The sequence below is a fragment of the Somniosus microcephalus genome, chromosome 13, assembly GCF_052327205.1.
Source record: "Somniosus microcephalus isolate GS21.2 chromosome 13, FLI_Smic_1.0, whole genome shotgun sequence".
Taxonomy (NCBI): Eukaryota; Metazoa; Chordata; class Chondrichthyes; order Squaliformes; family Somniosidae; genus Somniosus; species Somniosus microcephalus.
In genome coordinates, this window is record NC_140999.1 from 170,854,306 (window position 1) to 170,880,762 (window position 26,457).

Here is a 26,457-nt window from a genome sequence, read left to right on the forward strand (position 1 = left end):
GTTCTCTGAAATGCCAGCTTTGATGCAGTTAGAATAACCTGGCCAGCAAGAATGAAGCAGCATTATTTAATGTGCATAGTTCACATTAGCAAGTTAATGTAAGGAGAGTGTCGGAGTAATTACGAAGCATGTCTATTTTGAATTAACCATTAAAGGTGACACTGGGTTGCCCCAGTGCCGCCAACCGAAAGGCAGCTGCACAAGTACTATCTCTTAAGGAGGCACCACTAATATAATTTAGATAAGAAGTTTAATTAACTAAAGAAACTATAATTCTAAATCATAATATTATTGTACATGTCAATTAGACACTCTATGCCCTGTGCTCGCAAAGCATGTCATTTATACAACACTTGGTTTAAATTGTTCTCCTTATGCAGGGCACTTGTCTCTCACAACCACTTATTCCAGGAAGGTGTGGCAGTCTGAACAATGGTACTCCATTTGGCTGTCAGGAGTCATGATTCAAACAGTCTGAAGCAGATGGTGTCAGATTTTTGTTTTCTCGTTTCCTTCCCCTAATTCCACGTTTCACGCTATTTAGGAGCTCAGTTTCAAAACTGACTAACGCTTCCTCAATGGAGAAAAATGGGCCGATGTGACTTGTTAGCCAAGGGCATGAACTCACAATGCTTGGTTGGTTGGGTGTCAACTGTTAAGTTGCTTTAATTATCAGGTTGTTTGCCAATCTTTTAAATGTTCTGAAAGCATTTGATTCCGAAATGCTGTCAATCGCATGAAAGTAAAAGTAAATTAAATTAAAATCAATAATATGTCAACTGAATGTGTTGAAATTTAGCTGAATAGTGACCTCTGTCAGCTTGCCGGATTGTGAGTGAAACATCAATCACGATATTTTTTACCGATAAGAATGAAATTAGAAACTCAAATAGAAAACAGTAAACTTGAATTGTTTCAGGAATTTCAAAGCAGGCCAATGTAAGTGGAAATACCACTTGAAGTATTTTGGGAGGGTGGGAAAATTTCCACGGGAATTTTCCCGTTTGTCCACTAACTTCGGTGAAGAGGTGTAAACAGCATTTTTACGGGGTTTCCACACCTCTTCCACCAAAGTTACGGGAGACCAGCGAGAGAACCCCCATGGAAATTCACCCTCTCTGTTTCATGGGAATCAATTCTTTTAAATGTTTTGCCTCCACAGTATAAAGCATCATAGGTCATAGAGTTATAGAGTTATACAGCACAGAAAGAGGCCCTTCGGCCCATCGCGTCCGCGCCGGCCATCAAACCCTGTCTATTCTAATCCCATTTTCCAGCACTTGGTCCGTAGCCTTGTATGCTATGGCGTTTCAAGTGCTCATCTAAATGCTTCTTGAATGTTGTGCGGGTTCCTGCCTCTACCACCCTTTCAGGCAGTGAGTTCCAGATTCCAACCACCCTCTGGGTGAAAAAGTTTTTCCTCAAATCCCCTTAAACCTCCTGCCCCTTTTCTTGAAACTATGCCCCCTGGTTATTGACCCCTCTACTAAGGGGAAAAGTTCCTTTCTATCTACCCTATCTATGCCCCTCATAACTTTGTACACCTCAATCAGGTCCCCCCTCAGCCTTCTTTGCTCTAAGGAAAACAGCCCCAGCCTGTCCAGTCTCTCTTCATAACTGAAGCGCTCCAGCCCAGGTAACATCCTGGTGAATCTCCTCTGCACCCTCTCCAATGCAATCACATCCTTCCTATAGTGTGGCGACCAGAACTGTACACAGTACTCCAGCTGTGGCCTAACCAGCGTTTTGTACAGCTCCATCATAACCTCCCTGTTCTTATATTCTATTCCTCGGCTAATGAAGGCAAGTATCCCATATGCCTTTTTAACCACCTTATCTACCTGTCCTGCTGCCTTCAGGTAAATGAGGTAGTCGTAGAAACATGTTTCTTTCGATTTCAGTTACCTTGTCATGCTTTAGAGCATTAGTTTAATGTCTGGAGCTGCAATGCCTAATAGTATGACCTCAAACAGCTCACACTCGACACTTTATAAAGATTTAATTATGCATACAAATTTACCTCTAATATATGATGTGACTTCAAGAATGTGTATCCTAGCCGACAACCACGACGTGCGTGGATTCTTTAGCGCAGTCAAGACCGCATACGGCCCAAGCACCCAAGGCCCTGTGGGCCAAGAATGGAGAGGTACTCATCAAGGACAGAGAGGCAGTCAGTGCCCACTGAAAGGAACACTTCGAAGATCTCCTTAACCACGACTCTGTCTTCGACACGAGTGTCCTCAACTCCATCCCACAGCATGCTACCCGCCACCAACTCAGCACAACCCCAGCCCAGCATGAGGTTGAAAAGGCCATCCGACAACTGAAGAACAAGAAGACCTCAGGAGCAGATGGAATCCCTGCCGAGGCACCAAAGCATGGCGGAGAAGCATTACTGGCGCGAATTCATGAACTCATTTCTCTTATCTGGAAGGAGGAGAGCATGCCAGGGGATCTCAGAGACGCCGTAATTGTGACCATCTTCAAGAAAGGTGACAAGTCCGATTGCAGTAATTACAGAGGAGTTTCCCTGCTGTCTGCCATAGGGAAAGTCATCGCAAGAATCCTCCTCAATCGCCTTCTCCCAGTGGCCGAAGAGCTCCTCCCAGAGTCTCAGTACGGATTCCGTCCACTAAGAGGCACAATGGACATGATCTTCCTTCACCGCACGTCAATTACAAGAGAAATGCAGGGAACAGCACCAACCGCTGTACATGGCCTTCTTTGATCTCACAAAGGCCTTTGACACTGTCAACTGTGAGGGATTATGGAGTGTCCTCCTCAAATTTGGCTGCCCTCAAAAGTTTGTCACCATCCTCCACCTGCTTCATGACGACATGCAAGCCGTGATCCTGACCAACGGTTCCACCACAGACCCAATTCACGTACGAACCGGGGTCAAGCAAGGCAGTGTCATTGCACCAACGCTCTTCTCGATCTTCCTTGCTGCAATGCCTCAGTAAGCTCCCCGCTGGAGTGGAGCTAATTTACAGAACAAACACGAAACTGTTCAACCTCCGTTGCCTCCAGTTCAGATCCAAGGTCGTCCCATCCTCTGTCGTCGAATTACAGTATGCAGACGATGCTTGCGTGTGCGCTCATGCCCCTGATTATCAAAATCCACGACAAGGCCTTGGACAACGTGGACCACTTTCCATACCTCGGGAGCCTACTGTCAACAAGGGCGGACGTCGACGACGAAGTCGAACACCGCCTTCAGTGTGCCAGTGCAGCCTTCGGTTGCCTGAGGAAGAGAGTGTTTGAAGACCAGGACCTCAAACCCGACACTAAGCTCATGGTCTACAGAGCAGCAGTGATACCAACCCTGCTGTATGCCTCAGCGACATGGAAAAAAAGCACATGCAATATAGTATGCAATAATGGAAAGATAATCTTAGAAAGGTGTGCTATTATTAGACTTTGTCTGCTAAAAGGTGATGCATGGTTCTGTATCATTCCTGGCACCTCATGGCTAATTAAAACCTAGGTTGTGATTGTGTAGCTGTCAATCGACAACATAGCTGGAATTATCATCTCATTAATTCAACCTCTCATGTTGGACCTCTGTGCTGAAAATGTCCAACCATCTCAATGCCTGTACACAGTCTCAGGCTGTACATACTGTCTTGCTATCAGCTGGAACAAGCTATCACCAGATGTGTACCCAAGCGGTGTGTGAACCAGACTTTGGGTGGGGGGATGGTATGTTGCAGTTCAATAAAGAGCAAACTATGTTCGGAAGTGATTCTGGTAATGAATTGTGGAGGTGTCTGTCTGAATGTGTTTGGATTAACAACCACATCAGCTGACCTTCCCATTTTTAACTTGTACCGAAGAAACTCTGAGCAAAGATCTCTTTAGACGAAATAATTATTAGTGCTTATTATTTTTCTTCAGGTACTAGTATTGCAGTGCATTGTAGCTGCAGATAAGTCTGCAAGAAGAGAGGCTGAAACTAATTTCTAAATTTAATGTCTTTGGAAAATGAATACAAGAAATACAGAAAACGTTCCCTGGGTCAAATCTGGCTGGAGTGTGGCATCTCGCGGCGTACGCCATTAGTTAGACTTATTCCTGTACCCTTCAGTTTGAATATAATTTGTGCCATAACTTGCTGGAAGTGCGAGCTGATAACAGCACGGTGCGGGCAACGGGGCATCTGGGACTGTAGTGAACGACGGGACCAAGAGTCTATCTCCTTAACCAATGAGATTTAAGGATTGAGAATGAAACAGAAGAATGACAGTGAAGGGAGGTGAATTAGAGTTAAATCAGGTACAGAAAGAGAAAAGAGAGAAACAGAAAAATTGCATTAAGAGAGAGAGAAAAAAGAGACAGAAAGGAAAAGTATTAAAAAAAAAATTTTTAATTGAACTTTAAAATTTTTGAAATCTCAGAAGAATTTACTACATGCAGGAATGAGACTCAACAGTTTAAATTGTTCCCTTTCTGGGCCGGAGAGATAGATTGGCATTGCAATGAACACATCGTTAAAAGGGTACTTACACTGTTACTTATGAGCCCTAACTTTCCATGACGAGTTTAATGGGCAAGTAATGTACAAATCCATCAAGTTCTTAAAAATAATGGGAAGGCTGAGGGTGAGATGCCGTTTGTGCAAGGCAAACGGTGGAGCGGCGTAAATTGACCAGCAAGGTCTGGGGATTCGCAACTCACAGTGTATCTCTTCTTCCCCTGAACCTGCTCGCCGGTTTGCGCATTAATAACGGCGCGTGTCGTGAACTTGCCATTATTTTTCCAGGAAGATTGGGCCCAATATATTTGACTATTTACTCCTAAAGTGGCATCTTCCATTTCGGGAATCCTGAGTGATCTTTGCGTGTGGTACAGGAAACTTTGTTATATCCGGCACCGACAGGACCGAGCTGTTGCCGATCTATCAAAACTGCTGGACATACAAAGTTAATGTTGAAGCATACGGAGATTTTCATCTCCGTATCTGACAACAAACACTGTTGCTTAGCAACAGCTTCAAACAGTCGGCCCGTACCTTGGAAGCGTCTCTGAAGCTTAGCAACAGCTTCAGAGAGACTTTCCAAAGCCTGACTGTTGGAAAAAAAAAGCCACGAGAAGAAAAACAACCTAACAGAACGGCTCCTGATTTCTGCCGGTAGATCGAGGTTTCCGGACATACAACCTCCGGATAAACCAAAGTCTCCTGTATAAAAGTAAAACGCTAGTACACCTTATGCTTGGATGAGAACAAGGTTATATTTCTGAAACAAAGCTAATGAGCATCAAATCTTTATATTTTGACTAAAATAATAAGCTTTCTTTTTTTTCTGAATAACCTATGTACTTTTTTTCTCTGTTTAACGGGGAACAAATTTGATTCCAGCTTTCTTAATACTCATCTTTGCATGAACATTACCTTCCCATGTAATACCTTCCTGTACCTCTGCTGTTGTAAAGTAAAATCTTGCAAAAAGTGCATTGGAAAGAGGATGCATTACAAAGGAGGCACTTTTTAAGGGTCTCTATTCGTAAGAGTGCTATAATAAAGCATAATATATCAAAGTTCATTTGCGCAGTATGATAATGGTGGGTTACCATATGGTAATGATTGCAGAGTAAGTGACGATCGTCAAAAGGACTTGATTAAATGACCATTCATTGCAGCTATTAAACACCAGACAATTTGCAGCTTCGCGTTAAACAGATGTCCTAGGTAGTGTAACGTAAAAAGCTTCTATATTGGTAACAATCTTATTTTGGTTTCAGAAAATAATTATCACTACTCAGTGTTGTAGGCACTGAGGAAATTTTACTTGACAACTTTATTATACTGGCTCAGTTCTTAGTCATCTGCTGTTGAGCTGTCGCATTTTCCCGTCTTGGTAACTGTAACTGATTAAAACCGGTTTGCACTTCTGTCAACGGCAGAATCATTTTCTAACTCTGTTATTACCTTAGTCACTCCAGCTGTGGCTAACAAATTCATCACCTACTTGAGTCACTTCTTCAACTGGCATCTCACTTTATTTATTCCAAATTGCAAGTGTTTTTTTATTGAGCATTTAACATTTCAACTTGTGTGTCTACAGTCTGTGGTATTAACGTTTTTATTGCAGGTGACAGGCATGCTCTAAACATTTATCAAGAACATGTTTGTGGGTTTTTGGGGGAGAACTCCAGATCATGCAGTTAGAGCTGAAGCATCCAGAAAAGTAGAACAGCTGGGTTTCAGGGAAGTAGTTGTCAGAAAAGAATAATGCGAAATCAAGGGCAAAACAGATAAGGAGTAAATGGGCCAACCATACGTCCTTCACAATGGATTGAACTATTTGATCTGTTTTATTTTATTCATTAATGTGTTCAATTAAAAATTGTTACAGGCACAGAAGTGTCCAAATCAATGATCTAAAGCTGTCCAAAGCAGAAATATTGAAATGCCCCAAGGAGCCAGCAGCAAAGTGCTTTCAGTAATGGTGTCTAACAAGCATAGTCAATAGCATAATATGGGCTATATATCTATTTACAGCAGAGCATATACTACCTGTAAAACACTTTCAGATGCTTTAGCCTCCATTCCATCATCTTCTGTTATGGCTACCTTGTTAAAGACAGAACCGTGTGAACACCCTCAGTATTTGCTTGCCCCCAAAAAATAGCATTAAGACAGTCTATTATAGTTCTAACTGCTAAAACAGAATAAAAGGCTGATCCATCAGTTAAGAGAATAAAAAGCTTTTCAGCTGAAATTCGTCCCGTGTATTAAAGCTTTATATCCTCTTAATCCTGTTAAATTAATAACTTTTACAACTGATTTATGGGGCTGAATTTTAATGGAGAAGGCGGGTTGCGAGTTGCGGGGGGAGGGCTCCGAGGTGGTCGGGAAACCCAGCAGAACGGGTTTCCCGCAGGCCCTGCCGAATTTAACAGCAGGGCCTGATTTGCATGGGAAGCCTCTGTTTCCCACCTGCAGCCAGTCAGATTGAGAGGTTGGCTGGCTCAGGGCGGGTAGGCCTGCAGCACTTGGCTGCAGAGAGGAGGGAGGAATCGTGTGGGGGCTGGGGTATGGCCGGAGGAGGAGGGGGAGGGTTTGGAAGCGATCAGGGGCCGGGACCGGTACAGGGTGGGGTGGGGGGCTGGTGTCTGAAGCGATCGGGGGCCGGGAGGAGCATGGACAGGACTGGGGGAGCGGGTGGTTGGCAGTGTCAGCAAGGATTGGCGGTCGGTGGAGCGGGGCGGGGGGGAGGCCTCGTGGGGAGGATCGAAGACCTCGTGGCGGGGATCAAAGACCTGGGGGAGGGAATTGGAGGCCTTGGGGGGGGGGGGGGCACGGAACTGCAGGTTGGGAGCGGGATCAGAGGCCTGGAAGGGGAATCGGTGGCCTGGGGATGGGATATGAGGCCTGGCGGGGGATCTGAGTCCTTGTGGGGGGTGTCTCTGATCATGGGGGGGTGGATTAGGCAGGGACGCTGGGTCCAGGAGCGGTGTAAAGGCACTTACTGTTATGTATTGTGTGTTCTCCTCCCACCTGTGGTGGCGCTGTCACAGCAGATAAATGGTTGGGTGTTCGCTTGGTTAAGTTTAGCTCTCTTTGTTCAGAATTCTCCAGAACTTCCCTTTCCCTTCAAATAAAGCACTTCATGTTTGAACCTCTGAGTTCTGAGTTCTAATTGTGTCTAGGTAAAAAGGTACCGACACAACAAAGTGGCGACGAGGATGGGATTATTGAGGAGAAAGCCAAAACATGTTCCCCATGTCAAAGGGTCCGGAATGTTCCACAACTGGCAACCCTACACCACTGGGATTGGCCTGCAGAAGTATGGCAGCGAGTACATGTGGACTTCGCCGGTCCTTTCGAAGAGAAGATGTTTATGGTGGTTGTGGACACTCGTAGCAAGTGGCCGGAGGTCGCTGTGATGAAGTCTACCACAGCAGAGAAAACAATTGAGAAACTTGGTGAGATGTTCAGCCGTTATGGCTCACCGGAACAACTCGTAAGTGACAACGGTCCACAATTTCTATCACAGGAGTTTGCAACCTTCCTGCATATGAATGGTGTCCAACACATCAGGTCTGCGCCCTATCATCCCTCTACTAACGGCCAGGCAGAAAGGTTCGTGCAAACTTTGAAACACGCCTTGAAGGCATCGCAAGGTCAGGGCTCAATCCACCAACGTCTGAACAGCTTCCTGTTGTCCTACAGGAACGAGCCGCATGCCACAACCAAAACTTCCGCCGCTTCGCTCATGATGAAGAGGCAGTTGCAGACAAGTTTTGACTTACTCAAACCTCCAAGGGCAGAGCAGGTTGTCCATCGTCAACAACAAGCTCAAGTTGAAAAGAGAGAGAAAAGAGCCAAGGAGAGACGGTTTCATCCGGGAGAGCACGTCCTAGCTCGAAACTACAACACTGGACCGAAATGGGTTCCTGCTACGGTGATCGCGCAGACGGGCCCTGTGTCTTACACGGTTGAGACTGCTGAGGACGTCGTCTGGAGAAGACACACAGATCAACTGTTGCTAGGAGCAGAGACAGCCACAGAGGCTCCAACGGCTGGTTGGCCTGAACTGTTTCCGGATGATACCGCAAACCAGCATCCTTTGCCACAGTGCTCTTCTCCAACACAGGAAGTCAAAGAGACTGTTCCACCTGTGCAAACTCCTGACTTTCGACTGACACAGGCAACTTCTCCATCTAGGCCTGTGTCAATGCCTACTGCTGTGGAAGCCAGCGATGACCGCCGGTATCCTGTCAGAGAGCGGAGGCCTCCAAGACGCTTGGATCTGTAAGCTTAGTGACTTACCCACAAGACTGGGGCAGAATAAACCCCAGGGTAAAGTCAGGGGTTGAGGCAGTCTACCTCTGCCCTAGGTTAGTTGAGTGCATTGAAAGTAACTTACCTGTTGAGGAATAATGTGTCTGCGTGGGTTTCCTCCGGGTGCTCCGGTTTCCTCCCACAGTCCAAAGATGTGCAGGTTAGGTTGATTTGGCTATGATAAATTGACCCTTAGTGTTAGGGGATTAAATACGTGGGGTTACGGGGATAGGGTGGGATATGTGTCGGTGCAGGCTCGATGGGCCGAAATGGCCTCTATCTGCACTGTAGATTCTGTGATTCTCTGATGTGATTCCATTTAAGAGGGGAGGAATATGTTATGTATTGTGTGTTCTCCTCCCACCTGTGGTGGCGCTGTCACAGCAGATAAATGGTTGGGTGTTCTCTTGGTTAAGTTTAGCTCTCTTTGTTCGGAACTCTCCAGAACTTCCCTTTCCCTTCGAATAAAGCACTTCATGTTTGAACCTCTGAGTTCTGAGTTCTAATTGTGTCTAGGTAAAAAGGTACTGACACAACACTTACCTCCTGGATCCTGCAATCCTCGCCTTGTATTAGCTGGCAAGTTTTACAAGGCGTGCAACACCCGGCCAGCTAAAGTCAAATTCAAAATGGAGGTTAAAGCAGAGGCTTTCAGCCTCATGATATTTAAATCGACGACCCGCCTCCTGGCAGCGGATTGGCTGCCTGCCCCCGTCCCGCCTCCGTTAAAACCGGAAGTGGGCGGGTTGGAGGCAGGTTCTGATTGGGATTCAGATTTTTAACACTTTAACTTCCCACACGCCCCCAACCCACCTGTTTTTTTAGGTTAAAATGTCCCCCTAGGTTTCAAGGTGTGTTTTACATTTATCAGCATCAAACATCATTTGCCATGTGTCTGCTGAATTGTATAACCAGTCTTTTACAAATCTTTTCCTGCATCCTCTGTTTCTCTTTCTCTGCTAATTTTTTGTCATCAGCAATTTAGTCTCGTTTACAAAAGTAAAATACTGCGGATGCTGAAAATCTGGAACAGAAACAGAAAATGCTAGAAATACTCAGCAGGTCAGGCAGCATCTGTAGAGAGAGATAAACAGAGTTAATGGCCCAGAATTCGGGTCGGGGGCTTCCCGCGGGTGCAAGCCCCCGACCTGCACTTACCTAGCGCGCCGGCCGTTGTGCTGTGGGCCCGCGTGGGATTCCGATCCTGGGCCTCCTCCAACTGCCGGCGCGCAGTGCTTGCGTATCCCAGGGGCACAGTTAGTTCGATGCATCCCCTGGGATCACGTGGGCCATGGAGAGCCAATGGTAACAGGGAATGCTTCATTCATAAGTTTGACAGGAAGAGCTGTCAAACCTATAAACACTATAAGCCCCAAAACATCACTAAAACTTCAAATAATTTTTTTTTTAAATCACATTTTAAAAATAACTATAAATTACATGAAATAACTATTTTAAAGAATTATTTAAATTTTTGAAAAAATTAATTACATTTTCTAATGGGGCTAAAAATAAACTTACCTTTCTTTAAAGTATTTAAAAATAATAAATCTGTGGAAAAAATGTTTTAATTTTAATTAATTCACCACTTACCTTGTTAAAAGCAGGCCTTGCACCTGCTTTTTAAAAGTGTAACTGCTGGAAACTTACCCTCCCGGAGAAACCTGCAAAAAAAATTGTAAGTTTGATGCGCACGCGCTGCCTCTCCGGCGCACGCGTTCCACCTGTCAACCCCTTCTTTCAGGGGAATGGAAGTGCCAGTTTCCCGCGCAACGCAGTGCATGCACGAAACCAACACTTTCGTTGGGCCTACGCGTGAGTACCCCGTGCGTACTCACGCGTTGGGACCCGAATTTCTGGGCCATTGTTTCATGTCAATGACCTTTCATCAGATCTGACGAAAGGTCATCGACCTGAAATGTTAGCTCTGTTTCTCGTTCCACAGATGCTGCCTGACCTGCTGAGTATTTCCAGCATTTTCTGTTTCTAGTCCAGTTTACAGTTTGTTTCAGTATCCAAGTCATCCATATAGGTTAGAAAGAACAGAGGCCAAAGCATTGTGGCCTGTAGGACCACAGTCAACAACTCCTCCCTATGTCTGATATTCTCACAAATACTCTCTTATTCCAATTGTGTAACCAATATCTCAACCAGTACCATGGGTTTCCCCTGATACTTGTGGCTTTTACTTTAATTAAAAATCTTTTATGTCGAATTTCAGCAAATGTTTTCTGTGAATCTAAATTAACTATTACCCTCGAGAGTGCCACGAATTGCTGAATCTGCAACATTCTAAAATGAATTATTGATTTCAGTTGGCAGAAAATCATGGGGAGCATATGTTTTCAGTGGGCAAAGTTCTTTGTCGGGAATTTATTTTAAAATAACCTAAATTAACATATAAAGATCTTTGATATATCCGTATAATCTGGAACTAAGCTTCTCAGGGCAGTCGGCGGGATCAGGAAAGTGGGCCCTGTCGCATGCCCAATGTCCCACCAAGCAGTTTCGGAGCCGAAAATGAGGCAGCTCGACTGGCAAATATCGACCTCATTTTAATTGTATGTCTATTGAAATTATATCCCTCCCCTTAACTTCTGACTGTGGGTGAGGGATGCCCATGGCATGCTGCTCACCAGTTGAAACAGGCACACTGGAGATCTTGGGACCTGGCCTGTTCAGGCACGCTTGTTAAAGATAGATGGATGTCAGGATCATCTGCAGCATTTTTTCTTTGCATTTTTCCAGTAAACGTTGCTACAATTTGCCCTATGCGATGGTTGTTTTTGCTGCAAACTCAGCCATTTTTGCATTTTAGGATTTGTTTTTGCTACCAGCGGTTTTCTTCAATATTCTTGACTGCTGAGGGCATTTAAGTGGCAAGTTTCCATATATGTATCTTTTACAGAAGATATTTTAAACATCTTTAGTGCATGAGTAACATGAGTTTTTGACGCATCCTAAAAAGGCTTTGAGAATTAAGTAAATTGTGCAGATTTTATTTTTAACACACCTTTTTAGACTTAAAGGCCTAGAAATTCACTTTGGGCCCGCCAGCTGGCGTACGCCCAAAGGTTAGCGCTGAGCGCGGAGCCAGTTGCGTGCGTCAGATATTCAGATTTTGCGCCCCAAGTCGGAACCGGGCGCTATTCCAGGGTGTGCCCGCCCCCGCTTGGGGCGCTGAAACTGAATTTCAGCGCTCTAGGTGCCGCTGCGCCACCCGCTGCGGAGCGGCAGGCTGCGGTACTGCAGGCCTCCTCCTTCTCTTAAGGGGGAGGTGCCTGCAACGGGGAGATCGCTGCTGGATAGTGCCGGCAAATGAGCCCGGCACCACGGAGAAGTGCCGGGTTCGCGGAAAGCAGCCGGCAATGCCGCGGGGGGGGGGTGGAGGAGGCCGGGGAAGGAGGTGCGGGCAGGCGGCCGCCGAAAAAGCGGCCGGCCGCACCTCCACCTTAAAGCGCCCCACTAAGGCTACAGTACAGCCCCGTTTTCTGATCGCTGTTTGCGGCCGCTGCAGAAGAGGCGGCCGCAACTAAATATGGGGGTTGGGCCGGTATCGGGGTGGAACCAGGGCACTGCGCACACCGATGACGTCATCGGTGCCGGCGCAGCGCTAATGGCTACTGCCGCCATTACCGCTGCGCTGAATATCAGCGCAAACTCCTCTATTGGCGCAGAAGCCCTCTTTGGGTGGTAACTGGCCGCAAAGCTGGCAGCGCCTTACTGAATTTCTAGGCCAAAGTATTTTAATTTTTTTAATTTTTAATGACTATAATCTCCTGAGCATCATTGCCGGTTTCTGAATACGCAGGATGTTTTAGATGAGTAAGAGCAGTTCATGAGGAGCCATAAAATGGAGGTGCAATGATACTGGAGGCATTCTGTCCACACCCATTGTGACCCTCGGACGCCATTTACAATTCCTCTATATGTACCTGGAGCAGTTGAAAGAGACCTGTCTCTACATCCTACATTTCACAAGACAGACTATCACATAGCTGCACCATCTGCAAACAACTTCTGGACCACGGATACTTCTTCTTCTTGAACAGAAGGCTACCACAACATGAAGTTTTCATTTTATTGACTCCTTCCAAGCCAACTCAAGGACATGTGCCACACGAGGCAGTTTTCTGTGCGTACCCGTATCAAACAAATAACAGATACTGGCCTAGAAATTCAGTTGCGTTCGCCAGCTGTTAACGCCATAAGAGGGGTATATTTCCAGCGCTAGGCACTTAGCGCCCGGGCGCAGACCGATCTGCGCCTACGCCCAAATTCAGTTGACATTTAGCGCCGGCGCAAAGTGTTTGCGCCCGCTCAGCTGCGCGCGCAGCTTATGACGTCATTTCGTCGTGCAACGCTGTTTGTGCGCCCCAAACCGGAAATTCAGTGGCGCCCGCCCAATGTGGGCGTGGCGCTGTTAAGAACTGTGAAGTGGAACGCAACAGAGGCCCTGTGGGCCTCGGGGAGCGCTAATTAAAGGGCACTTACACTGACCTATAAAGCCCAGCCATTTTGCTGCAATGACTTTACTGCTTTGGATTCCTGGACAGAGACCAAGGAACAGAGCTTACTGATTTGGGACAACATAGGAGAGGTATTTTTGGCTTCTGGCTAGTGCTTTGACATTTGATTCATTGTGATTTATCTGTTCTCAACTTTATTATGGGGGCTGTATGGGGGGCCAACCCTCAGTTGCAGCATTATGTGCGAAGGGCTCGGAGACGCTGTGAGAGAGGGCCAGCCATGCCTAGACGCAGAGGGGCCATCAGGCGTCGGCAACGTAGGCCTTACCCACTCAGGCAATACCGGCAGCAGGTGTCCTATCTCACCATGACTGCGGCGCATTGTGTGAAGAGGCTGCGCTTCAGAAGGGAGGTGGTTGCAGAGATCTGCCAGCTGCTTCACACAGATCTGCGTCCACAGCTGATGTGCAGGACGTCTCTCTCGGTGGAAGTGAAGGTCACGGTGGCTCTGAACTTTTATGCAAGCGGCTCCTTCCAAGCCGCTGCTGCGGACATAGCGAACATTTCCCAGTTCGCCGCGCATCGCTGCATCCGGCAGGTCACCGATGCACTTTACGCGAGGAGACACCAATTCAGCTCCTTCCCCATGACCCAACAGAGGCAGGAGCAGCGTGCAGTCGGATTTGGCAGGATCGCGGGCTTCCCCATGGTGCAGGGCGCCATTGACTGCACGCATGTGGCTATGCGGGCACCTATCCACAATGCCGAGGATTACCGCAACCGGAAGGGCTACCATTCCCTAAATGTACAGCTGGTGTGTGACCACAGGCAGCGCATCCTAGCTGTCAATGCCCGCTTCCCAGGAAGCAGCCACGATGCATTTATCCTGCGCCAGACTACTGTGGCTGACATGTTCGAGGCACAGCCTCCACCAAGGGAATGGCTTATCAGGGACAAGGGCTACCCTTTGTGTACATGGCTCATGACCCCGCTCCGCGCGCCCAGGACCCCAGCGGAGGAGGCATTCAACGAAAGCCATCAAGCCACAAGGAACATCATCGAGCAAACGATAGGCGTCCTCAAGCAACGGTTCCGCTGCCTGGATCGTTCCGGAGGATCTCTTCAGTATTCGCCGGATAGAGTCTCCCAGTTCGTCGTCGTGTGCTGCATGCTGCACAACCTGGCTATCCGCAGGACTCAGGCACTGCCACCTGGCATTGCACCACCACCTCAGGAGGACGAGCAGGAGGAGGAGGAGGAGGAGGACCAGCCCAGGAGGGAGCGACAAGGGCCAAGGGCCGTCCGCCGGGGGCTTATTGATCGACACTTCTAGGCCCCCTGGCAGGGAATGGCCTGTGGCAATGAACGCACCTGAGGCAGCCGCTCCGCAAGCCCTCAGCCGGTTAACGCAACAACCACTTCAAACATGACACCTGGACATGCTGAATAAATAAAAAGCTTTATTTCACAAACTCAGGGCCCTTCCCACATGAAACAGAAAAACAGACAAGACCCCCAAAAAACAGTCAAAAACATCTGTCACTCCCAAAACCTGGGGAGGACTAACAAAACTTGCCCATCCAAAAGGCCTTCAACAGCGGCCTTATAAAAATAAGCCCCCCCCACAACAGAGACACCCCCATGAAAACAAAAAATGCCTTGATCCTCGGCCTTAACAAAATAATGCCCCCCACAACACAAGCCCCCCAATATAAAAGAAACCGCTCTCACAACATTCTAATGGGTGTGCCGAGAGGGCGAGTCCTTAGACAGGCTTCTCCGGCCCCTGGCCGACCTGCTGCTCCGCCTCAACCTGGGCCCTGCGGGTGTGGCGAGGCTGGGGGAAGGCTCATGAGGGCCACAAAGCGTGTCGGCAGATGCCCTTGGGGGTCGGCCTAGACGAGGCCTGGCCCGGGAGAGGCCGGCTGCTGACTGCTGTGGCTGGGCAGCATCAGTCTTAGCAGCAGCTCGTCGCACCTTGGCTGGGGGAGTGGCAGTGTCGGCAGCACCATTGGGGGCAAGCTGGCTGATGGCAGGTGCGCGCTGCTCGCCAGAGACACTGGCACTCGGCCGGGCTGGCAGTGTAGCAAGCGCAGCAATCTGGGGGAGGCCAGACCGCTGTGCTGCAGCAGGGCGGCGGGTGCCATGGCGATGCCTCCGTGCCACAGCGAGTGTGGCAGAAGTGAGTGCCCGAACTGCCCTGGTATGTGCCCGCATCAGCTGTGCCAGTGTCTGGACGGCACCACTCATCTCGCGAGTCGCGTCCTGCGCTGCCGCCAGTTGCTGCACACCCGCGTCCTGCACTGCCGCGAGTTGCTGCACACCCCTGTCGTGCGCTGCGGCCAGTTGCTGGACACCCCTGTCGTGCGCTGCCGTGAGTTCGAACCCCCTGGCCTGTGATTCCCCGAAAGCCACCACACTCTGAGCCAGGGACTCAATGGCGTGAGGCATCTGTTCGACCACCCCCATGAACTCCTGGTGGCGCCGCTCAGACGCCGCCGACATCTCATCGAGGACGCGCACCTCCTGGGCGAGGACTGTGTCCGGACTGGAGGGCGGACTCTCCCTCCGGGGAGAAGGCCGCCGAGCTGGCCGACCCTTCCCGCGTGCATCGACCCCACTTGGGCCAGGTTCTGCCCTCCCCACCAACACCTCCCCCCTCTGGGCAGAAGGCCGGCGTGCTGCCGGAGCCTTCCCGCGTGCGTCCACCCTACTGGGACCAGCTTCGGCCCTCCCCTCCAGCACCTCCCCCTGGCTCTCCTGCAGGCCAGACGTCTCCCCTCCATTGCCATCCCCTGGCGCGGAGGAGGGTTCCCCCGATGTGCCGCCTTCCTCCTGGTCCTCGGCGTCCTCCTCCTCCAAGGGCCTGGCTCTCTGCGCTTCAGGGACCACCTCCTCCTCACCAGCTGAAAGCAGGAAGGCACAAGAGTAGCTTTAGAGTGAGGACAGGCCGTCAGCGAGGGCGGCCTGAGTGGTGCATTATGCGCATTTGTCGGTCAGTGGGAAAGGATGTAGATCTGAAGCGCGAGGGCAATGAGAGAGGTGCAACCGGTCATGTCCTTACCAGTGGGTCCCAGTACAGGGTCCGCCTCGCCGATCGCGACAGGGCCAGTCACCCGGCCACGCATGAGTCGTGCCACGCTCTCCTCCAGATCAGTGAGCGCCTGGTACTCTGGACGGCCTCCACCAGTGACAGCCTGGCTCCTTACATTGCTCGCCAGCTTGGCCTGCAAGAGAAAGGACGGCCTCTAAGTACAGTGTGGTGCCCTGCCGCTGTGTGCACTGCCTCCCATGGTCGAATAGCTTGGCCAGTGTGGTGCCCTGTTGCTGGGTGCACTGCCTCCCATGGTCGAATAGCTTGGCCAGTGTGGTGCCCTGTTGCTGGGTGCACTGCCTCCCATGGTGGAATAGCTTGGCCAGTGTGGTGCCCTGTTGCTGGGTGCACTGCCTCCCATGGTCGAATAGCTTGGCCAGTGTGTTAAGTGCAGAAAGTGCTATTGATGAACATGCAAGTGCCATTGCTGCGGGAGGAGGGCTGCCCATTAGGCCTTTGAGGTCCCTTTGCCCATAATGTGAGGTGCACATGCAAGGATGAGGGGGACACTGGAAAGGGTACTCACCTTCACCATCCGAGTGAGGTCGTTGAACTTCTTGCGGCATTGGTCCGCACTCCTGGGGACATCACAGGTGGATGACACCCTGCGGGCGATTTTGCCCCAGGCTCTCCTGTACTGGCTCCTGGGAGCCTTCCTGCCACGGTCCGGGCACAGGATCTCTCTTCTCTTCTCCACACCATGAATGAGCACACTCAGAGCATGCTCTGAAAAGCGCTGCGCTCGCTCACGGGCCCTCTCCATTGCTCCAGGCGCTATTTTGACACACCAGTAGTGCTGAGGCCTAGCTGCAGGGCTCCAGTATGCAGGGCGTGGCAGCAGTCAAAGTTGACCCTTCCCCCTTTAAGAGCTGGCCGGCGTCAGGGTGTCTGCTGTCAATCAAAACATGACCGCACCTGCGCTGCGCCCGGCTTCGGCGTTATTAGGCCGATCGCCGGCTTAGCGCCGGAACACAGCATTTCAACGCCAGTTTCAGCGCTCGGCCAAACTTAGGGCCAACTCTACTGAATTTCGTCGATGTGGCCTACACTTTCCGGCGGGCGCTAACTTTAGCGAGCGCCCGACTTTAGCGCCCCAAAAGTGTCCAAACTGAATTTCTAGGCCACTGTGTTTATAAGCAGCAACAACTTTGTTATGTTTTTGGATTCTAACTATGCATACGCAGGAGGATTTTGGTGTAATTTATGTAAAAAATGATACTATTAAGTTAAATGTAGCTCTCAAGGGGATAAATTCACAGACCACCAGAGCTGAGCAATGTAGATTAGGATTCAGATCTAGAGTTCTTTGGACAATGAAATTTAGTTTAGAGCTTCCAGTGAACACTCACACATATACATGTTTCAGTCATGTCCAACATAAGGTGTGTACCATCTACAAGATGCACTGCAGCAACTCGCCAAGGCTTCTTCGGCAGCACCTCCCAAACCTGTGACCTCTTCCTAGGAGCAAATCCTAGAAGGACAAGGGCAGCAGGCGCATGGGAACACCACCACATCCAAGTTCCCCTCCAAGTCACATACCATCCTGACTTAGAAGTATATCGCCGATCCTTCAAAATCTGGGTCAAAATCCTGGAACTCCCTACCTAACAGCACTGTGGGAGTACCTACACCACACGGACTGCAGCGGTTCAAGAAGGCGGCTCATCACCACCTTCTCAAAGGCAACTAGGGATGGGAAATAAATGCTGGCCTTGTCAGCGATGCCCAGATCCCATAAGCGAATGAAAAAAAAAAGGTGTCTGTTGAGAATAGACTCTTTTGAGAGGGAGTAGTTGGTTTGGTTCACCTACTGGTGAATCCCGGAATGGGGAAGGATTTGGGTCCTGTCCTTCCTGTAAATACTCCGAGTATAGGAGAAAAGCAACACTGTGGCAAGCAGTCAGGCAGGCAGGTAGGTAGGAAGGAAAGAAGTCTCCAGTCTGACCACATAGAGCATGGTCTAACTGAATTCCCTCATCCCTGGTACCATTCTGGTAAATCTCCTCTGCACTTTCTCCAAGACCTTGACATCCTTTCTAAAGTGTGGTGCCCAGAATTGGACAAAATACTCTAGCTGAGCTCTAACCAGTGATTTATAAAGGTTTAGCATAATTTCCTTGCTTTTATATTCTGTGCCACTATTTATAAAGCCAAGGATCCCGTATGTTTTCTGAACTTGTCCTGCCACCTTCAAAGGTTTGTGTATATGAACCCCTGGGTCTCCATTCCCGCACCCCCTTTCAAATTTTACCATTTCGTTTATACTGCTTCTCCTAATTTTTCCTTCCAAATGCATCGCTTCACACTTCTCTGCATTAAATTTCATCTGCCATATGTCTGCCCATTTCACCAGTCTGTCTATGTCCTCCTGAAGTCTGCTACAATGGTCCTCACTGGTTACTACATTTCCAGCTTTGTGTCATCCACAAACTTTGAAATTATATATCCAAGTCCAGGTCATTAATCTAATACCGACCCTGGGGGATACCACTGTATACTTCGCTCTAGCCTGAAAACAACCGTTCACTGCTGCTCTCTGCTTTCTGTCTCTCAGCCAATTGCGTATCCTCGTCGCCATTGCCCCTTTAATCCCATGGGCTTCAACTTGCCCTGTAGTGACTAGCTACAGCCCTATAAGAGCTGTTCCCTGGCTGGCTTTTGTTACCCCCAGCATAGTGTGCTGCAGGCCAAGCTCTCTGAGCAAGCTCTTCCTGTGCTTGTGACCTATTCAAATTAGGGGAGAGGCTGCACAAAACCTATGAATTGGGCCCGCACAACCCCAGTTTTGATGGGCTCAGAAAATCTAGGTTATTGCGTCACAGCTGTTTGTTGAACTACAGTATCTACTTACCAAACTACTCATTTCAATAAAGCTGCCAAGGAAACAAAACATTTGTCTTAGAGGTATTCTCATTGACACAACAGCAAGATATTGAATCTATGGCCCTGGAAACGTTTCATTTCTGCTGTATAAATTATTCATTTCTGATGTTGAATACAAACCTGTAAAATAAATACTTGCATTTATAAAGTGCCTTATCAAGTCTCTCAGAAATGCCCCAAAGAGCTTCACGTGATGCGATGAATTATGTTTCGCAAAGTCATCCAAAGCACTTAATTCATATTATATTGCTTATTACATTGTGGTAGTAGCATAGTTCCATAACCCATTAAACAACATGTGCCATGACTTCAGTTTACTGTTGCTACTAGAATAGATGACATATTGAGCATTCAGCTCCCCTTTACTGCTGTCGCTCAAGGCCTCCTGTGAGGGAGACAAGATTTGAAATGATTCGTAAGGATATAACCATCTTTACAATTCCTATTGATTGCTAGGCCACTGAAAAGCATAACTGCTCAAATTTCTCACTTGCCAGTGCTATTGAGAAATTATGTGTAGTTTAAAAAAAGATCTGTTAAGACAGTTTGGTTTTGTGTCCTAAATTTCTGGAAATAAGCACTACTTTCCTTGAGTGAAATAATCTAGTTTGGCTTTTCCTCAAGTGTGCATTGCTACATGTGGCACGTATCACTGAACTGTGAAATTAAAGCGTTTCACAGGAACAGCAGCTGCTGCCAAATGGGTTCACTTTATACGGATTAAAAGGATTTTATTGAGACAATTTGCATTGATAATACTGCAAGTATCTAAAATCAACAGAAATTCAGCATAAATAATCAATTCAGCATATAAATTACTTTCTTTGCACATGTTTTGTGTGGAGTGGAAAGCCGTGAGGTTATTTATACCTTATTTCTGTGGAGAAGGTGTTTAATAGAATGATCCCTCACCAAGACTGACCTACTTTTCAGGGATATTTTTGGAAGATGTGGAGGTAACACCAGTATATAAATTGGGACAGAATGATCTAGTCCAGCAGTCCAGCACTTAAGCATAAGCTTAATGGGGCCAATTTTCATCTTCAGGTCAGAGTTGTAAACGGTTAAAGACTGGTGCAAATTCCACTCCAAAGGAAAAATATGGAAGCCCCTAATTCTCTGATGTAAACTCACTTGCATAATTATTCACAACAACAGGTGCACACTCAGATGGGTCACGAGTGGGAGAGGAAAATGGTGTGAAAGTCAAATTTAAAGGTACGGGGACAATTAAAGGGGAGCTTAACAATAGAGGGACAAAATTCAGAAAGCCTCTGGAGAACCTCAGAAGACATCTCAATATTTGTCATGGGTGAAGGGCAGCCAATTAAGAAGTGGCAGGCACAATGAAGGGAAAGGGCACCCTAGGTGCAAGCAGATAAGCTTCATTATAAAACAGTGCTTGGTGCACACACTCTGATATGGTATATTTGTTTATGTTTTTTTAAATTTGTTTATGGGATGTGGGCGTCGCTGGCAAGGCCAGCATTTATTGCCCATCCCTAATTGCCCTTGAGAAGGTGGTGGTGAACCGTCATCTTGAACCGCTGCAGTCCGTGTGGTGAAGGTACTCCCACAGTGCTGTTAGGTAGGGAGTTCCAGGATTTTGACCCAGCGATGATGAAGGATCAGCGATATACTTCTAAGTCAGGATGGTGTGTGACTTGGAGGGGAACTTGGAGGTGGTAGTGTTCCCATGCGCCTGCTGCCCTTGTCCTTCTAGGTGGAAGAGATCGCGGGTTTAGGAGGTGCTGCCGAAGAAGCCTTGGCGAGTTGCTGCAGTGCATCTTGTAGATGATACACACTGCAGCCACGGTGTGCCGGTGGTGGAGGGAGTGAATGTTTAAGGTGGTGGATGGGGTGCCAATCAAGCGGGCTGCTTTATTCTGGATGGTGTCGAGCTTCTTGAGTGTTGTTGGAGCTGCACTAATCCAGGCAAGTGGAGAGTATTCCATCACACTCCTTACTTGTCCCTTGTAGATGGTAGAAAGGCTTTGGGGAGTCAGGAGGTGAGACGTTCGCCACAGAATACCTAGCCTCTGACTTGCTCTTGTTGCCACAGTATTTATGTGGCTGATCCAGTTAAGTTTCTGGTCAATGGTGACCCCCAGGATGTTGATGGTGGGGGATTCGGTGATGGTAATACCATTGAATGTCAAGGGGAGGTGGTTAGACTCTTGCTTGTTGGAGATGGTCATTGCCTGGCACTTCTGTGGCGCGAATGTTACCTGCCACTTATCAACCCAAGCCTGAACGTCGTCCAGGTCTTGTTGCATGCGGGCATGGACTGCTTCATTATCTGAGGAGTTGTGAATGGCACTAATGGGTTGCTCAAAAGAGTACACACTCTGACATGGAGGTGCCTTTAATGAAGCTAGGCATTCTAAAACATGGATTTCATGGCTCTCACTTGTACCTTTATTCATTTCTATAACACAATCCTGAGTGTTCTTGCACTTTAGGTGGCAAGAACAATATAATAAAAGAAGCTGTACTTGACAGCAAATTTTGTTGGGAACATTTAACAGAGTGTCGAATTAAACATAGCCATTTTAAATTGAAGAGATATTCTTGAGAGCAATTTGGGATTAGTTAAAAGTAGGATAAAACCCTGATGAGAACATTTTTGGTTAAGTATATTGTTTGTGTTGGAAAATACAACAGAGGAGTAATTTTAGGACCCTGATTGTCATAATGTGGAATCAATGCAGACATCATACATTTCTGAGATGCTATAAATAAATGAATATCAGAATTTAGATTTATTATCCATTACATTGACCGGCCCCAAAAACAGTTTACCACCAGTATCAAACAGGAGAATTTACCGTTACTTCCCATCTTTATTTATTTTAGTATCAGTGCTTTTCTTTTGGCTTCCATTCAATTACTGTGGATTATCCATCGACAACACCACAGATGTATCCTCTCAAGTGCTGCACTAAACATGTGTAGCACAATCAGAAGCGGGCTAATTGATTATAAGCCTCTTTTTGCCTCTGCCGCGAAGCAGGACACGGTCTGAACACCATCAATCTGCTAGTGGAATGCGAGACCGGTAGATCAAGAAAACTTGCAGAGCCACAGGAATTCAAAATCGAAACTGTTTATTTCGTGCTCGTATCAATCCATTCGTTTTGAAGATGGGTTTGATTTGACATTGTGAAGGGAGAATTTGTTGCCTGAACAAATCAATTCACACTATTGAAACTATGAATATTGTTTTGAAACACTTGCAGATCTTGAAGACATCAGCATTTACTAATGAATTACAACCAGACCACACAGAATGTTTGTTGATGTGACACCTGAATAATACCATCCTGTACAAGGTAGGCCATATGACTTAATTCAGTCTTTGACCTTTTTTAATTTAACTTTACGACACTGTTTACTGAATCCTGGATAATAGCAGAAGGGTATGTGACTGAACTGATGCAGCATTGTTAATAAATGGCACTGGATGAACACATCATTGTGAAGATCAAGAAACATTTTAGCTTTGTGCTGTTTGAAAATAGCGCAACTTAAATTCAATTCATTGATATTTAGGAAAAATAGAACGTGAAGTATGACTGCTTCACAACCTTATTTCATATTGGTACCAATAGAACTAAGGGCGCATTTACATTACACATTTAAAGGGGAATTTTATTTTTTTGTGCTTATTTGGAAGTAGAGTTAAAATTGAAATGGGGCACTAAACACCATATTAACCGCACAGTATTTTTAGAAGCAGCCAGGTGCCTCAGCAAATCAGGATCCTATGAAGTCATTGAGACCCCAGTGTGATTTTAATAGGATTCCTGCCCTGCACTGAACCGGCTGAGTAAAAGCTAGTGGGATTGGTTGCTAAGGGCCATTGGAAGTAGTATTTAAAAGGGGACTTATCTGCAAGCACTCATTTCATAGATATGTTTGCTATTGCATTTTTTGAGGATGTAACTGGCAAAATAGATAAGGGAGAACCAGTGGATGTGGTGTATTTGGACTTTCAAAAGGCTTTCGATAAGGTCCTGCATAAGAGATTAGCGTGTAAAGTTAAGGCACACGGGATTGGGGGCAAGGTATTGACTTGGATAGAGAATTGGTCGGCAGACAGAAAGCAAAGAGTTGGAATAAACGGGTCTTTTTCCGAGTGGCAGGCAGTGATTAGTGGGGTACCACAGGGATCGGTCCTTGGACCCCAGCTATTCACAATATATATTAATGATCTAGACAAGGGAACTAGATCTAATGGCCCAGAAATTCGGGTCTCCGCGGGTGAGTACGCACGGGGTACTCACCCGTAAGCCCAATGGAAGTGCCAGTTTCCTGCATGCACTGCGTATGCGCGGGAAACCGGCACTTCCGTTCCCCTGAAAGCAGGGGTTCAGAGGTCGAACGCGTGCGCGGGAGAGGCTGCGCGTGCGCATTGAACTTCGTTTTTTTTTTGCAGGTTTTCCCGGGAGGGTAAGCCTGTAGAATTTAGAAATGTAAAAAGCAGGCGTAAGGCCTGCTTTTTACAAGGTAAGTGGTGAATTAATTAAAATTAAAACATTTTTTCCACAGATTTATTATTTTTAAATATTTTAAAGCAAGGTAAGTTTATTTTTAGCCCCGTTAGAAAATAAAATTATTTTTTTCAAAAATTTAAATTATTGTTTAAAGTAGTTATTTCATTTAATTTATGGTTTATTTAAAAAATGTGATTTAAAAAAAAATTTAATTGAAGATTTAGTGATGTTTTGTAAGAAGAAAGGGCCCGTAGTATTTCTAAGTTTGACAGCACTTCCTGTCAGACTTATGAATGGAGCATTCCCTGCTCTGATTGGCTCCCCATGGCCCACGTGATACCAGGGGACGCTTTGAACTAACTGCGCCCCTGGGATACGCAAGCACTGCGCGCCGGCAGTTGGAGCAGGCCCAGGATCGGAATCCCACGGGGGCCCACAGCTCAACGGCCGGCGCACTAGGTAAGTGCAGATTGGGGGCTTGCACCCGCGGGAAGCCCCCGACCCGGGGCCAATATCTCCAAGTTTGCAGACAACACAAAGCTGGGTGGGCGTGTGTGCTGTGAGGAGGATGCCGAGAAACTCCAGGATGATTTGGACAAGTTGGGTGATTGGGCAGAAGCATGGCAGATGAAATATAATGTGGATAAATGCGAGGTTATCCACTTTGGTGACAAAAACGGAAGGCAGATTATTATCTGAATGGCAATAGATTGGGAGAAGGGGAAGTGCAACGAGACCTGGGTGTCCTTGTGCAACAGTCGCTGAAGGTAAGCATGCAGGTGCAGCAGGCGGTTCAGAAGGCAAATGGTATGTTGGCCTTCGTAGCGAGAGGGTTTGAGTACAGGAACAAGGATGTCTTGCTGCAGTTGTACAGGGCCTTGGTGAGACCACATCTTGAGTATTGTGTGCAGTTTTGATCGCCTTATCCGAGGAAGGATGTTCTTGCCATGGAGGGAGTTCAGCGAAGATTCACCAGGCTGATACCTGGGATGGCAGGAATGACGTATGAGGAGAGATTGGGTCGATTGGGCTTATACTCGCTGGGGTTTAGAAGAATGAGAGGGGATCTCATTGAAACTTATAAAATTCTGACAGGACTAGACAGACTAGATGCAGGAAGGATGTTCCCGATGGTCGGGGAGTCTAGAACCAGGGGTCACAGTCTAAGGATAAGGGGTAAGCCATTTAGGACAGAAATGAGGAGGAATTTCTTCACCCAGAGCGTGGCGAACCTGTGGAATTCTCTACCACAGAAGGCAGTAGAAGCCAATTCATTAAATATATTCAAGAATGAGTTGGATATATTTCTTAAGGCTAAAGGGATCAAGGGATATAGGGAGAAAGCAGGGACAGGGTACTGAACATGGATGATCAGCCATGATCGCATTGAATGACGGAGCAGGCTCGAGGGGCCAAATGGCATACTCCTGCTCCTATCTTCTATGTTTCTATTGCATTTTTGGGGAATTCCCAGGAGAGATTGCCTTTTTCTGAATCTATTCTGCTTGCACACCCTCAAAAAGCACACAGTTTACGATGGGCATCATTCTTGCTGCTTTAACCTGGTTACATGAAGAGGAGGAGGAGGCGCACAGCAGGCTACCTACCCTGCCACAAGGAGCATATTAGAAAACAACCAGAGAGGAGGAATGCTCGAAGAAGACCATACCCAGCTGATAGGATCTACAGACCCAAAGTGACTTTCCTGGATCTGTCTGAGCAGCAATGCAAATGGAGGCTTCACTTGTCCACGCAAGCTGTCGTAGACCTTTGCAGCCTCCTCCAATAAGACCTACAACCTGCTGGGTCAGGTGGTCATGGATTGCCAGTGGCAATAAAATTAGCCACAGCCCTTAGCTTCTTTCCCTCAGGATCTTTCTAGGATGCTACAGGGGACATTTCCCACATCTCTCATTTTGCTGTTCATAACTGCATCAAACAGTTCACCAGTGCCTTCTTTGCCAGGGCCAATGATTACATATCGTTCTTAAAGGATGTGAATAGTCAGAATGAAAGGGCTCTGAGATTGGCTGCGGCGGTCATTGACTGCACACATATAGCCACCAAGGCATTGGAAAACCAGCCAGCAGCATTTGTTAACAGGAAGGGCTTTCATTCCTTGAATGTGTAGCGATCACTGCCACAGAATCATACAGGTGTGTGTCAGGTTTCCAGGCAACTGTCCAGTTGCCTTCATCCTGTGCCAGTCAACCATTCCTCCACTATTCCACCTGTCGAGGAGCGTCAAAGGATGACTGCTTGGTGTCAATGGCTACCCCCTCCACACATGGATGATAACACCCCTCGTAAACCCAGCACTCCTGCACAACTAAGTTACAGACAGAATCATGGGGAAAAACCAGGATGATCATCAAGCATACAACGGGCTCCTCAAACAACAGTTTAGGTTCTTGGATAGATCGGGGGGGCTCGCTTCAGTATAAGCCACAGAGAGTTTCACGGATTGTGGTAGTGTGCTACATGTCGCACAATCTCACCATACAAAGAGGCTTGCACACGGAAGAGGAGCAGCAATAAGAACTGATGAGTAAGACTTGGATGAAGATGAGGAAGGAGCAGAATAGGGATGCCATTCCAACAAAGTTGCAAAAGCTAGTGACACAGAATCCTGAGTCTCAATTTCAACCGAAGTCCAGCAAGTGGATGGGTTGCCCGTGTCTGACACAATAGGGTGGGCAGCTGGCCAATTGGATGTAAATG

At 47.4% G+C, this 26,457-nt stretch overlaps 1 protein-coding gene across 6 annotated transcripts in view; it reads left to right on the forward strand.

The window, feature by feature from the left end:
* The window catches only part of dlgap4b (discs, large (Drosophila) homolog-associated protein 4b), a 733,594-nt gene that overhangs the window by 170,170 nt on the left and 536,967 nt on the right, over positions 1 to 26,457 (forward strand). For 5 of the 6 annotated variants that reach the window (XM_086005582.1, XM_086005577.1, XM_086005576.1 and 2 more), the window contains one exon: positions 22,480 to 22,572. The exons of the other annotated variant lie outside the window; for it this stretch is intronic. The gene's annotated coding sequence lies outside the window, so the exon portion shown is untranslated. The remainder of the gene's footprint in view (positions 1 to 22,479; positions 22,573 to 26,457) is intronic. 6 annotated transcript variants of the gene reach the window in all.